General features: G+C 33.6%; 1 pseudogene; it reads left to right on the forward strand.

The window, feature by feature from the left end:
• The first annotated feature begins 291 nt into the window (after window positions 1-291).
• LOC149233230 (calcium-binding protein KIC pseudogene) lies at window positions 292-8,086 on the forward strand (annotated as a pseudogene).
• The last annotated feature ends 6,159 nt before the right edge of the window (window positions 8,087-14,245 follow it).

The raw sequence follows: 14,245 nt of genomic DNA on the forward strand, positions 1-14,245 counted from the left end.
CAATTTTTTTGCCAAATTCCAACTACTTTTAATCATCCGACAAATCCTCCACTTAATTACACGACTCCTTTCCCATTTACCCGACGTCATTAATGAATGGCTGTTGTTGGCTGGCGTGGCGGTGACACGCACACTTCAACTGTTGTTTCTTGGCCGTGACACGGACCACATTCATATCTCGAGACTTCTCTGAAGTTTTCTGAATCACCGTAGCATACTCTTCCGCTATTATAAAACAGCCCTTCCCTCTTCGGAATTTCATTCTATACTATGCTCCGCTTGTCTCTTCTTCCGGAGGTTGCGTCCGCATTTCATTTTCTCTGTAATTTACCAGAATCTAGTTGAACTTCGTCGAGGGCATCAACGATGGCAAGAATAGCAGAATACGAAGAAACAAACGAGGACTACCTGCCGGTGATGGCAGAGAAATTAGGGGCAGAGGGCGTAATGGACCACATGTGCAACGGCTTCTGTCTCCTGGCAGATGCGGAAACAGGCGTCATCGCCTTCGATAATCTAAAGAAGAACGCTGCGGTGTTGGGCATGGAAGCTATGAAGGACGAGGAGCTCCGACCGATGATCGAAGAAGGCGATTTAGACGGCAATGGGGTTTTGGATATGAACGAATTCTGCGTTCTCATGATCAGATTGAGTCCCTCTTTCATGGCAGAGGCCGAAAAGTGGTTAGAAAATGCAGCCATGGATATTATCCATACCTTTGATTTTGATAGCTCTGTGCGAGATTCAGAGATTCAGTTCAGGGTTCGGGAAATGGAATGGCTTAGTTTGCTTTCTCGCAGCCGCTTTCTTTCATATGTTTATATAATTTATGATTTTTTTTTTTTTTTTTAAATATAGTTTAGGAAATCCAAAGCATGTTGAACTCATTCTTATACATCGATATATGGGAATATTGCTGTTACTACCAAAACTGTGCTGCAACTCAGGACCTTGCGGTTACCTAAGGAGCTATCCTCTACCAAAACTGAGTTGCAACTCAGGACCCGGCCGTTAGCTAAGTAGCTATCTTATGGTTTTAAGAGACATAACTTACATTCAGTAAGGAAGATCAGGCGATGAAAAATACCGTAGCGTAACTCTTCACGTGAAAAATGGAAACTATGATTAAACTAATTTGAATAAAATAATAATATGACTAAATGATTTTGAATAAGATAATATAAACGAATTTGGTTTTGTTTATATAACAATATGATTAAATGATTTTGAATAAAATAATATAAACGAATTTGGTTTTTTATAAATATATATTTTAGAATTTGCTTTATTTAAATATAATCTGATTTTTATTACATATTTTTTAGTTTTATTATATAATAACATGATTAAATTATTTTGAATAAAATAATATAAAGGAATTGGGTTATTTTTTTAAATTATATATGTTTTACAGTTTTTTTAATTAAATAATCTAAATGAATTTGGTTTTTATTATATTTTTTTGGTTTTGTTCATATAATAATATGATTAAATGATTTTGTATAAAATAATATAAACGAATTTGGTTTTTTTAAATATAAATTTTTAGAATTTGGTTTTTTTTTTTAAAAATGTGTTTTACGGTTTCTTTTATTAATTAAATAATATAAATGAATTTGATTTTTATTATATATATTTTTAAGTTAAGTTCGCCTTAAATTGGAGAAGGATTTTTTTTCCAAATTACGAATTTAAGTTTGCCCTAAATTGGAAAAGGATTTTTTTTAATTACAAATTTGAATGGTTCAAATTTGTGAAAATTGGATTTATCTTTAATTACAAATACGAACTGTTCAATTTTTTGAAAAATATGTCTAACGAATTTGGATAAAATAATACACGATTTTTTGAAATTACAACTGAAATATATAACTGAACGAATTTGAATAAAATAATATAAACTAATTTGAATAAAATAATATGACCATACGTTTCCAAATCTAATGACTACACGAGGGATATTTTTCAGAAAGAATTTGAATAAAATTATATCAAGTCACCCAATGTATTTATGTATTAAAAACTATTTTAAATTACAAAAAAATCACAGTTTCACTGACGACCATTATAAAGTAATTGGATTTTTATAATTTTTATAAAATACATAATCTCTTTAATCTCTAATTTCCATTTAGAAGGAAAAATTACCAAATTTCAACAAAAATGTTAAAAAAACGTGTCGGTTGCAAAATTAATTTTCAATTTTGCTACAAAGAAAATTTAAAATACCATTCAGTAGAATATTTAAAAAATGTTTGTTGCAAAATTGAGTTATCCCCTTGAATAAATATGAAACCCGATTTCGAAAAGATAAAAATACATACGGTTTTTTATTTAAAAAATAAAAGTAACGTAAAAGCCCTTTTAATTAACGATAATATTTTTTAAAATTAATCTAACGCAAATTTACAAACAAATAACAACATTTGAAATTTAATTTCTTTTACAATTCAGCAAAAATAAATACAAATTACAAATTAAATAATTTCAATATGTTTATTATATAATATTTTAATAAAATACGATGAAAAAATCACGCCACTATCCTAATACTTATACTTAAATAGGTTGCAAAATTACTTCTTAACAGAATAATGACTATATAATCCAAAATAAGAAAGCTTTAATCACAAAATACAAATATGAAAAAATAAAGGGTTAAATTTTAAAATTTAAATATTTTAAATTGAGTATTAAAAATTTCTTTAATGCATGATGTTCTCATAAATGCGCAATATAATTAATTTTAACTAATGTGATTTTCCGTAATATGTGAATGAAATATATTTATGGTATTATTTATTAGAATTGATTTGATAAGTAAATATATAATTTATTGTATTTTTATTATTAAATTTATATGGTTAAGTTAACGAAAATATTTATTTTAGAATAAGATTTTTAAAATTTTAATTTAATTATTAAAAATGTTGAAGATTTAATTTCCATCAAATAGATATGGCATAATTTTGGTAATAAAGAGGGATTTGAGATTTATTTTTATTTATACTTCTCAATTTAATTAAGATAATATTAGCTTCAATTTTGATTTTCATTAAAATTTTATTAACTATTTTACATTAGATATTTATTTATTTATTTATGGCATTATGATTGATTTATTATATTTTTATTGTTTTATATATATATATAAAATATTGAGTTAATTTTAATTATTTATTTAATTTTAATAATCGGAAACTTTGACATCTATTATGAATTAATGCTTATAGAAGCTTACTAACCATTCAATTTATATGATTATACTAATATATATTTATAAAAACTTGTTAACCATTTAATTTATATGATTATGTTAAATATATTTATTATATTTATATACAACATTACATTTCCATTATATTTTTTTAAAACAAATTCATACTTTGTATATTTATATTTATTATCAATATTACATTTCCATTGTATTTTCTTAAGACAAATTCATACTTTATATTTTAATATTTTTTGACAAAACATCTTTATGCAATATATCACATTTTAATTTTTATTATATATTTTTAATTGGTCAATGTAATGTTATTTGGAAAACATCTCTATTTTAATAATGTTTCATTCAAAATAAACTTATTTATTATGAAACAAATGATGATGATGGTGGTTAACATCTACTAAGACCAAACATTCATCTATCAAACCCACTCAATAACAATTCATTATATTTATTTATTCAATTCAATCATGATATTAATTGAAAAAAACTATCGCTCATGCTATAACATTATTTTAAATCATTACATTAAATCGAATGGATTGTTTTTGGTTTGTAATGATTCAGTGTCGTGGGAGTTCCGCGTCAATCTGTGTGCTTAGGCCTTCCTTACAACTTGGATTGACGGTGCCCACTTGCATTAACCGCCCGTTACCAGGACGCGGGCCCTACCACTTTTCTTGGGCGCAAATGATGAATGCCATCCACCATACCCACGAATTATATCTTTCTCTAATTCCCGAAACTTCCAATGGTTAATGTAGGCTGCCCTTAGCGATGACACGCACGCTGCAACGGTTGTTTGTTGCCTCGCACTGGGCGGTGACACGCACCATATTCATATGCAGCGCTTTCTCTGAAAATACTCTGAATCATCCATTAGACGTGCGGCTAACACATGTTTCAGTCAAATAGCCAGTTGGGGATACGTTGATGCTCTTTATTCCATTAACCATCGCGGAGGGAGCCTCCTGAAATCTACTTCACCTTAGGGGATTTTGTTTTTTGTCATCCTTAAATCTAATTCCCCTTAGAGGATCTTATTATGCTCGCTAGTAGTGTATTATGCGTTGAGTTTTATTTAGACTATTTATTATTTTAGTTACAAATATTAAATAATTTTTAATTTTATAAAGTATAATTTTTTATTTATTGTAATCGTTTTTGTTAGTATTTATTTATAATATTATTGATTATGATTTTAAATATCTTATTGCTCCAATGATCAACCATAATACAAATGGATTTTTTTTTTAAGTACTGACAAAAAATGCCATAGCTTTCAGGACAATGTAAACCTGTTATAGGTTAATTCAACACACAAAGTTCGAAGCTTGATTTCCAATTGATTTTTAAAACATATTTTTTATACATCTATAATTTTCAGGTTCATAACCACAAATTTGACTTTCAAAACATATTTTCTATACGGTTGTAATTTTGAGGTTCATAAGTACAAATTTGGTCGTTTTGAATTAAATTATATAAGATAGTTTCTAGAGTTGTTTTTGGGAATTATTTTGTTAATAAAATTAACTAGTTATTATTTTGAATTAAAAAAAAATTTAATTATGTTTATTTTTAAATATATATTAGATTTTTAGAATATTTTAAAATTATTATTTTATTAACAAATTTTTAATTTATTTTACAAATTAATTTAGTAATAAATTTATTATGTATTTCAAATGTATTTACTTATATTTGAGATTTAACAATTTTATTTATATATTATAGATTTATTTGTGTTACTTCTCTATTATCATGTCAATGAGTCGAGAGTTACAATGAGAGATTTATTATTACTAAATTTTCACCACATCTTATTATCATATAAAAAATATTATAAAATTCCAATTATAAAAAATATAAAATTGTCACTTATAATAATAAATATAAATGTTTTCGTTTTATTTCATTGTGTTATAGGTTCAAAGATGCGGATTCGCAGAATTTCCACGCATTCTGTTGTTAACATGCGAATTGCAAAGATATTTTGTTATTGATATAGATAAATTTTGTGTGAGTTTAATTATCATATATATCATATCTATGGACCTTCTAAGTCATTGGGCAGACTTGGAAATTATTTGATGGTATTTATTATGATTAGCATCAAAGAATGATTCAAATAATGATGTTTCAGAACTTGCTGCAAATATTTGTGTTGGGGTAAGCTGTCCATTCAGGTCAATATATGAAAAGTTTTAGGTTTATGCTCAATTAATTTGTAATTGACGATGATGATAATGAAGTTTCAAAGCTAAACTTTGTCCTGCATGTACTGATTTTGTTTGGATTTATTGGGCATTTTGAGTCCCTGTTATGCTTTATTGAGTTGCAGATTGTGGGTTGTTTTCTTCGTCATGGTTGATGTGCAAATAGTTGCAATAGTATAATTATCAGAGTTTTTTTTCTCCATATCAAGATCAACTATTAAAATTTAATTTCCATTTAGTAGAAGCCTGGATTAATTAAAAATATCTTCTGCAACAGATAAAAAGAGAATGAAATCCTTAAGATGAAAGTTGGCTTCTATAGTTATCTTACCACGAAAATACAATGGCCAATGATAAAAGCATTATCTAGAAGACCCTAAATGATGGATTAAATCCAAATCTATGGTTAATCTCATATGGTGCTTTAATATTCATGGCATTTGCAATCCCAAAATTTGAAGTATTAGCGTTTAATATTTTGATTGCTCCTTGCTGTTATTTATTTTATTCAATGCATAAGTGCGTTATGCAGATTCGAAATAATATAAGGCTTGTTCCACCCTTGCTATGTTTATTTTGATGAATCTTTATTTATTTTATTAAATGATTAAGCATGTTATTTTTTATGCATATTTATTTATTTTATTAAATGCATACTTATGTTATGTAGCTTCCAAATAATTTAAGGTTTATTGGATCCTTGCTATGTTTAAGGGTGGTTTTATGATTTAAGTTCTGAAGAAATCTATTGAATAATCTCGATGATATTTGGGAATGGAATGGCACTGTTTGGTTAAGGCCACTCTAAAGTGAGGAATTTCATTAGGTAGGGTTTATTCAATATGAAGATTTATCTAAATTAAGGAAGAAATTTAATAATATATTTGGAGGTTTGTTAATTTTTAAATGACATGACATTCATTTATATTTCAGGGTAATTTAATTGATAATTTCTCTAGTGAGAAAAATTCATTAGTATGTAAGATGTACTATATAAAATTGATTGACATTCAAAGAGGGTAGCTGAATTATATTTTTCCTAATAAAACTAAATCATTATATTTTTCCTAATAAAAATCATTATATTTTTCCTAATAAAACTAAATCATTAATACTGTTTTTTCCTTAATATTTTAGTGGAATTTTATATAAGTAGTTTAGTTAGAATATTAATATATAAGTAGTTTAATTAAAACAATAATTTATTAAAAATAATGATTTGTATAATGTGAAGTAAAGCTAAAATGAATTATAACAAAAAAAAACTAAGCAAAATAATATAATTTTTTTATTTTATTTATATATAATTACTTTTAAATAAATAAATATTATATATAATAATGTTAATTTAATAAATGTTATAATGTAAATTATTTTTATTTTAGGTTAGATATAATAATTTGTTGTTTTGATTAGTGTTTCCACTTTTGATTTAATTAATTTTAATTTAATAATTATTAAATAAATAAAATATTTTGGTGAATTATTAAACAAACACTGATATATAAGTAGTTTTATTAAAACATTAATTTATTAAAAATAAATTTACAATATAATATGATTTAATAGATAATTAATATATTAATTTATTTTTAATATTTAATATTATTAATTAGTTTTAATTAATACTTTATCATCTATATGAGATAATTAATATATTAATGATGATGATGGTGGTGGTTAACATCCACTAAAGTCTATCGGACCTAAAGAAATGAATTATTTAGTTTGATTTAAGATTTTATTCCTATGCTCAACAGCTTGGAGAGAAGCCTCCCGAGCTCACTATAATTTTGACAATGTAAAATGCTAGGAATGTCAGTATTGCAACAAAGATTTTGAAACTGAGATCTAATGTGGTTGTATGAGGGGTACTCTAAGAGGAAGTGATTCTCATCCTAGATGTTCGTATTCTCACAGATATGGCGAAACCTTTCCATCCATGGTGTTTTAGGAACTACCCAACAACCCATTTCACTATAAAGCTCATGAGAGTTCATTCTAATCTTGGCTATATTAATTTTATTCTTTGAGCTAGTTAAAACAGAGAGATACTTTTGATCTTCTAGAGTGGGGTTGATGACCTCCTTTTAATATCTTAATTTTCTTTTAGCTACTAAATCTTTCTCACCTCTAATTTTTCTTTGAACTTAGAAGTAACAATATTTTTAATGTTATTAATGTTTTACAATGCAACATTATAATCGATCTCCCAATGATTTAACCATGCCCTAGTGTCTTTCTACCAACATCATTTGAGCCTACCCATACCCACAATTATATCTTTCTCTAATTCCAGAAAACTTCCAATGGTTAATGTTGGCTGCCCTTGGCGATGACACGCACGCTGCAACGGTTGTTTGTTGCCTCGCACTGGGCGGTGACACGCACCATATTCATATGCAGTTTCTCTGAAGATCTTCAAAATCATCCATACCAGTTATTATAAACAACCTTTCCATATTTTGGACTCACATTCTATCCTATGCTCTGCCTCTCTTTTCCTGCAAAAGTACTCAACGTTTCGTTGTTTGTAATTGACACAAATTTAGTTTAATGTTTTCAGGGAATCAACGATGGCAAAGAGAAGGAGGAGAAGAAACCGGTGTGGTGTTCGAGGACTACCTGTCGGTGATGGAAGAGACAATCGGGGAAGAGGGGCTTAATGGACCACCTCTACAATGGCTTACGTCTAGTGGCGGACGCCGAGAGAAGCAGCATCACCTTCGATAGTCTCAAGAAGAACGTTGCGGTGTTGGGGATGGAATCCATGAAGGACGAGGAGCTCCAGTTGATGATCGAAGAAGGCGACTTGGACGACAATGGGGCTGTGGACGATGAACGAATTCTGCTTTCTCATGATCAAATTAAGTTCGTTGTCATGATCAGATTAATTCTGTCCTTCATGACAAAGGCCAAACAGTGGTTACAAAGGGCAGCTATGGATATGATCCATACCTTTGATTTTGATAGCTCCGTGCGAGCTTCATTTCAGGGTTGGTAAAGAGGAATGGATTAGATCGCTCTCTTTCCCACCCTTTTTTTATTTGGAATATTGCTTTTACTACCAAAGCTGACTTGCAACTAAGGGTCATTAGTTAAGGAGTAGCCTTATCATATAACATACAATAATTAAACTCAATAAGAAGAACAGAATCAAGCAATGAAAATTTGATTTTTGCAATCGTTGTTTTGTACATGGACTTTTTAATGCTGATTTTTAGTTGTGTTCACTGGTGCAATTTTCGTTAGACAAGTTTGCAATTTAGAGAAACCCTGTCCGATGAAAAATTAAATCCAATTTGTGGAGGATAACTTGAGCCTTTTCCTTTTTCATCCTCAACCTGAGATATAGTCTTTAAATGCAGATTGTGGAGGATAAATTTGTAGTGCAATTTGTGGAGAATAACTTCCAATTGTGGACCTTTTTCCACCTGAACCTGAGCTATGAACCTGAGCTATGAAGTTTTTATTATGCTTAGTAAAATTTACTTATTATAGACATTTTGGTTCAATCGTTAAATTCAACTTTAATTTATTTCCATTTGTGTTTTGAAAACAAATTTAAAAGCCTCTTTCTTTTCTTGATAACCAAATTTTGCGGTTGAGTTACCTTTTCCTTTACTTTAAAGAAAAACCACGGTGGTAATCATTGGTTGCTTCCAAACATCCTTTTTGAAAATATTGGTTTGTTCATAGCATCCTTGGTCTTGGTCTTTAGTGAGGCGGTATTCACTGAGGTGGTGAGGGGGATTTTTAGGAATGACATTTTGGGATTTTTTTTAAGACTTTTATTGATATTCTTTTTTGTGGGGTTCCAAGTTTTACGTGTTATCAACGAATTATAAGTCTTATTTTTTGTTTAAGTTCAACATTGTTGAAGCAAAACCACGTTGGTAGAGTGGGATCTTGGGGCATTGAACAACATATGATGGAGTTGAGTGTATTGTTAAAGCATTCATTGTAAAAAGGTTGACAATTCAAAGCTTTGTGAGTCTAGCTAACAAAACTAAAGTTGGTAGAAGGGAAGTTCTATAAAGTGTTACATGAAGGACATAGTCCCTCTGAGGAGAGGGACAAGGCCCAAGAAGAGTTCAACCAACCCACATATAAAATCACATTGATCCGAACTTATGCAGAAACGCAACAAAATATAGAAATACCCATATATGTAGAGATGCAACAGAAATAAAGCTTCATTTCAATAATATCAAAGCGCTGAAATATGCTTACATACAGAAATAAAAATAAACTAGCTCAGGCGATGGTAGCTTATCTCTTAGAAGAGATATGACAGATACATGCCTCTGAAATATGTTACAATGAGGCTCAAAGGCCTATGTATTATTGAGAAACAATGGAAAACACTAAACATCCAAAAACTAACCCTAGGAGATGAAGTGCCAAAATTGTGGGCCTTGTTTGGGTAAATTGGTACATCAACTTCCCAAGGTTGTAACCTTAGCATACGATCTCTATTTGGCTATCATAATACCTCGTTTCAAAGATCCCAAAGAGGAGGCCAAAAAAAAACTCTCAAAATGATTCTCGAAGTTTAGGACCCGAAAAACTGTCAAAAATAGTAAGTTGTGCTACAATTAAAGAAATTGAAAAGAAACAATGGTGGGGGTCCAAGTGGAATAGGCAAGTGGCCACCAATATCCACCTGGATCACTCCTCCCCCCTTTGGAAGCAATGGTCCCCATTGCGTTGAGTGCCTCCATGAGATGGGGAAACTTTTGCTAAACTTGGTCCTGGTGAGCCACTTGCTTTTGTGCAGGAGTTGGACAGCTTTGACAACCCGATGCAATTGGATCTTCTGGTGGCAAGTGTTCTTGATCTACGTGTCCATGATTCGATCAGTTGTGGCCTGTTCCAGAGTCTAGGTTTAACTTTGTTGGTGTGAGTTGTTCTGCAATGTCTAATGTGTCTACTAATGGTGGAAAGTATGGTCGAAGGCGATCCACATTGAACATTGGGTGCAGGCAAGGGCATGGTGGGATGCTGAGCTCGAAAGCATTGTCTCCTAAAACTTTAGTTATGGTGTAAGGCCCATATTGGAGCAGACGAAGCTCGCGGTGGGGCCCAATGAGGCACTCCTTCAACAAATATAACCAAAATTTATTTCCCACCGGTAACTTGTGTGGTAGTTGATGTTGATCATGACACCGCTTGTACTTAGCATTGGATCTGTCCAATATGTCATGGACATGTTGGTAGATGTGCTGAATGAAGCTGTTAGCCTTGTCATCTTCAGATTTGACATGAGCCGAATCTGCTTAAGTAGCTGCAAATGGTATGACCACATCAAGGGGACATAGTGGCTGGAATCCCAACCCCACTTGAAAGAGGTTGTGGCTAGTTGAGCTATGGAGAGCTCTGTTGTAGTTGTGATGGACATAGGGGAGGCTTCCATCCCATGTGTGTGGATTCTTTGAGTTGTACATATGCAAAATGTGTATGATTACCCTGTTGACGACCCCGTATTTGCTATTAGTTTGGGGGTGGAAAGCCATGGACTTAATGAGCTTGGTATCCGACATCGACCAGAGATTTGTCCAAAATGTAATTAGGAACCTGTTGTCCCTATCTAAGATAATGGACTGTGGGATCCCAAAATGTACCCAAACTTGTTCAAAGAAGAGGTTAGCAGTGGCTTCTGCTGTGATACTCTTCTTGCAGGCTGTCATAATGGCCATCTTAGAGAATATGTTGATGGCCATGAAAACAAAGTAGATTCCATGCTTAGTAGAAGGAAGGCCTGACATGTAATCCATGGAGATGGATTCCCAATGTCGACTAGGAGTAAGCAAAGGAGTATATAGGCCTTGCTTCTTGATGGTCGGTTTGGAAATGGCACAGGCAGTGCAGGATCTGACGTATTTTCCAACATCTTGTTGAAGGTTCGGCCAATAAAAATACTTCTACAACACTTCCACTGTTTTCTCTACCCTGAAATGTCCAACGACCCCACTGTAGTGTGCCTCCAAAATCATCTTAGCACACTCGCTTGAAGGAACACAAATGTGTCCCAAGTGGCATAACAGTGCATCCTGGAGGTGAAAATTTGGAACTTTCTTACCTTTTAGGAGTGTCCGGTATGTGCTGCCAAATTCTGGATTGCTCTTGTAAATATGCGGCCACCTTGCAGTCTCGTGTCCATAAGAGTCAAGCACAGTGGTTAGTGCCATGACTGGTGGTCGGTTGGGCAGTGTGCAACATTGTTGGTGTTTCCCTTCTTGTACTTATTGTTCAAAGTGAACTGTTGCAGTTATGTGGACCATTTATGATGACTATCGTTCTGCAAATTCCTTTGTGTCTGTATGAACTACAGGGGTCGGTGGTCTATGTGGATGACTATTTCCTTTCTCAAAATGTAATGCTTCCATTGTCGGTAGACCTGCATAATGGAATACATATATTTGTCATAGGTGGGATACTTTCGATCTGTGTCTGAAAGTGTCTCACTATGATATTCCACTAGATGCCCCTGCCGAGTAAGAACTGCACCAATAACATAGTCAAAGGCATCTGTCTCTATCTCAAATGGTTGTTGCAGGTCTGGTAATGTGAACACTTGTGCAGAGCAGAGACGATGCTTCAACTTGGCAAATGCCTTCTGTTGGGATTCAGACCAAAAGAACTTTTATTTCGCTCCTCCCTTGGTGACTTGACGTAAAGGCCAAGTGATATGATAGAACCCCAACATGAACCTGCGGTACAAATTGGCAAGACTCAGAAAGTTGCGGAGCTCTGTTAGAGTGGTTGGGGCTGGCTAATCCCGAATGACTTGTATCTTGGTTGGGTCCACATGCAAACCCTAATCATCAATAATGTACCCCAGATATTGAACCTCGGTCATACCAAAAATGCATTTCTCCAAATTGGCACACAACTTGTGTTGTCGCAGGGTTGAAGGACCTGTTGAATATGGTGGAGGTGCTCTTCCCAACTATGGCTGAAGATCAAGATGTCATCTAAATACACCACCATGAATGCAATGGTGAAGGGTCGCAAGATGTTGTCCATCAATCCCATGAAGGTTGCGGGGGCAGTCGTCAACCCGAAAGGCATGACCAACCATTCAAAAATGCCCTCCTTGGATTTGAAGGCAGTTTTCCACACATCAGAGGGTTTGATAGGCACCTCGTGATAACCAGGCTTCAAGTCAATCTTGCTGAAATATTTGGCCCCCTTGAGTTGGTCTAGAAGGTCATAAATTCGGGGGATTGGGTACCTATTCCGGACAGTGATCTTGTTCAGCACCCGATAGTCAATAAATATTCTCCAGGTCCCATCTTTCTTCTGTACCAATATAATCGGGCTCCCACAAGGTGATGAACTTGGCCTGAGTTTCCCTTTCTGCAAAAACTCCTGAATCTACCTCTTGATCTCATCGTTATCCAGAACAAAGTGTCAATATATCAGTCCATTAGGTTGCAACACGCCTGGGGTCAGATCGATGGAGTGCTTGACCTGACAGTGCAGAGGTACTCTTGTAGGTAAGGATAAAATGTCCCTATACTCCTACACGGCCTTATCCATCTATTTCTGCTGTGAGGAGGAACCATGTCTCGAAGCCGTGGCCACAACCTTCTTCTTTCCTTGAGGGAGAATCATAAGGAAATTTTTTTTCTTGGTATGGGAAATAATCTTATTGCATTGCTTTACAATGATAAAGAGATGGCAATAGGTGGGGCTACCTCCAGTATCTTGTACAACTTATCGCCCAAATTAATAATCACAGAGAGAGGTCAAGACTCATATACAACATGTGGCTTCCAAAAGTATGGTTGTCCTAATAATACATCACAAACTTCAAGAGGAGAAACATCACACAATACCTCATCCGTGAAGGGCTTAATGTTGTAGGGAAGGAGGCACTACTCGCTAACGCGAAGATCTCGTTCTTGGTGAAGCCACCCAATGGGGTACGACTGCGGATGTTTTGTAGTCAGTAAGCCCAACCGCTTCACGACCTTTAATGAAATGAGGTTCTTTTGGCTCCCGTTGTCGAAAATGAATTGCAGTGGAGAAACCTTCATCCACATTTTTGAGTGGAAGAGGAGTTCCCCCTCCTCTAGATCTTCAAGCTCATTCTTCTAGATCTTAGTGGTGGCCATAGTGGCACTAGGCTTTGCGTCAATGATCTGCTTCCCCTTCTCATTCCCCTTGTCAGGTTCTGACTCAGAGTTGGAACATGCATCTTATTCAGAAACCTTCAACTCGGCCACCAATGACTGTTTGGCTCGACACTCACTTGTGTTGTGAGTGGAGCTCTTATGGAGATCACACCATTTTCCCTGTCCTTCTTTGTCTTTGTGGTGTTTTTATTTTCTTGTGGCTTCGGTGAGTTGTCCTGGGTTGCCCTGTCTTGGCTTGTCCTTTTCTCTATGGTTTGGGGGCTCCTTGCTTCAGATTCGCAGATCCAAAGTCTCACTTCTTCTTAGCAGCGTATCGGTACTCCATGTCGAGCGAGGAGATGTGCAAGAACTCAGTCTAATCCTCGATGTACTTGTGTAGACAGCCACGGTACTTGAGTACCAAATTCCGATTAGAATCCTTGATACCTAGCTTCGTGTGAAGGGTATGGAAAACATTTGTAATCTCCAACACATATTGGTCCCTTCCATGCCATATCGTGGTCCACTTTATGTATTTATCTTCATAGCTCCCGACAGGGTAATATTGTTCCTTGATGGCGTCTCAAAAAGAATTCCAAGTGAGTGCGACTGAAAACAGTGAGGATTCCCTCTCGTCCTTTTGTTCACAGTAGGTTTCCCACCAGTCCTTG

This window comes from Pinus tabuliformis, chromosome J, assembly GCF_031772625.1.
Source record: "Pinus tabuliformis cultivar Carrire ecotype Pingquan chromosome J, CPIR1, whole genome shotgun sequence".
NCBI classification, from domain to species: domain Eukaryota; kingdom Viridiplantae; phylum Streptophyta; class Pinopsida; order Pinales; family Pinaceae; genus Pinus; species Pinus tabuliformis.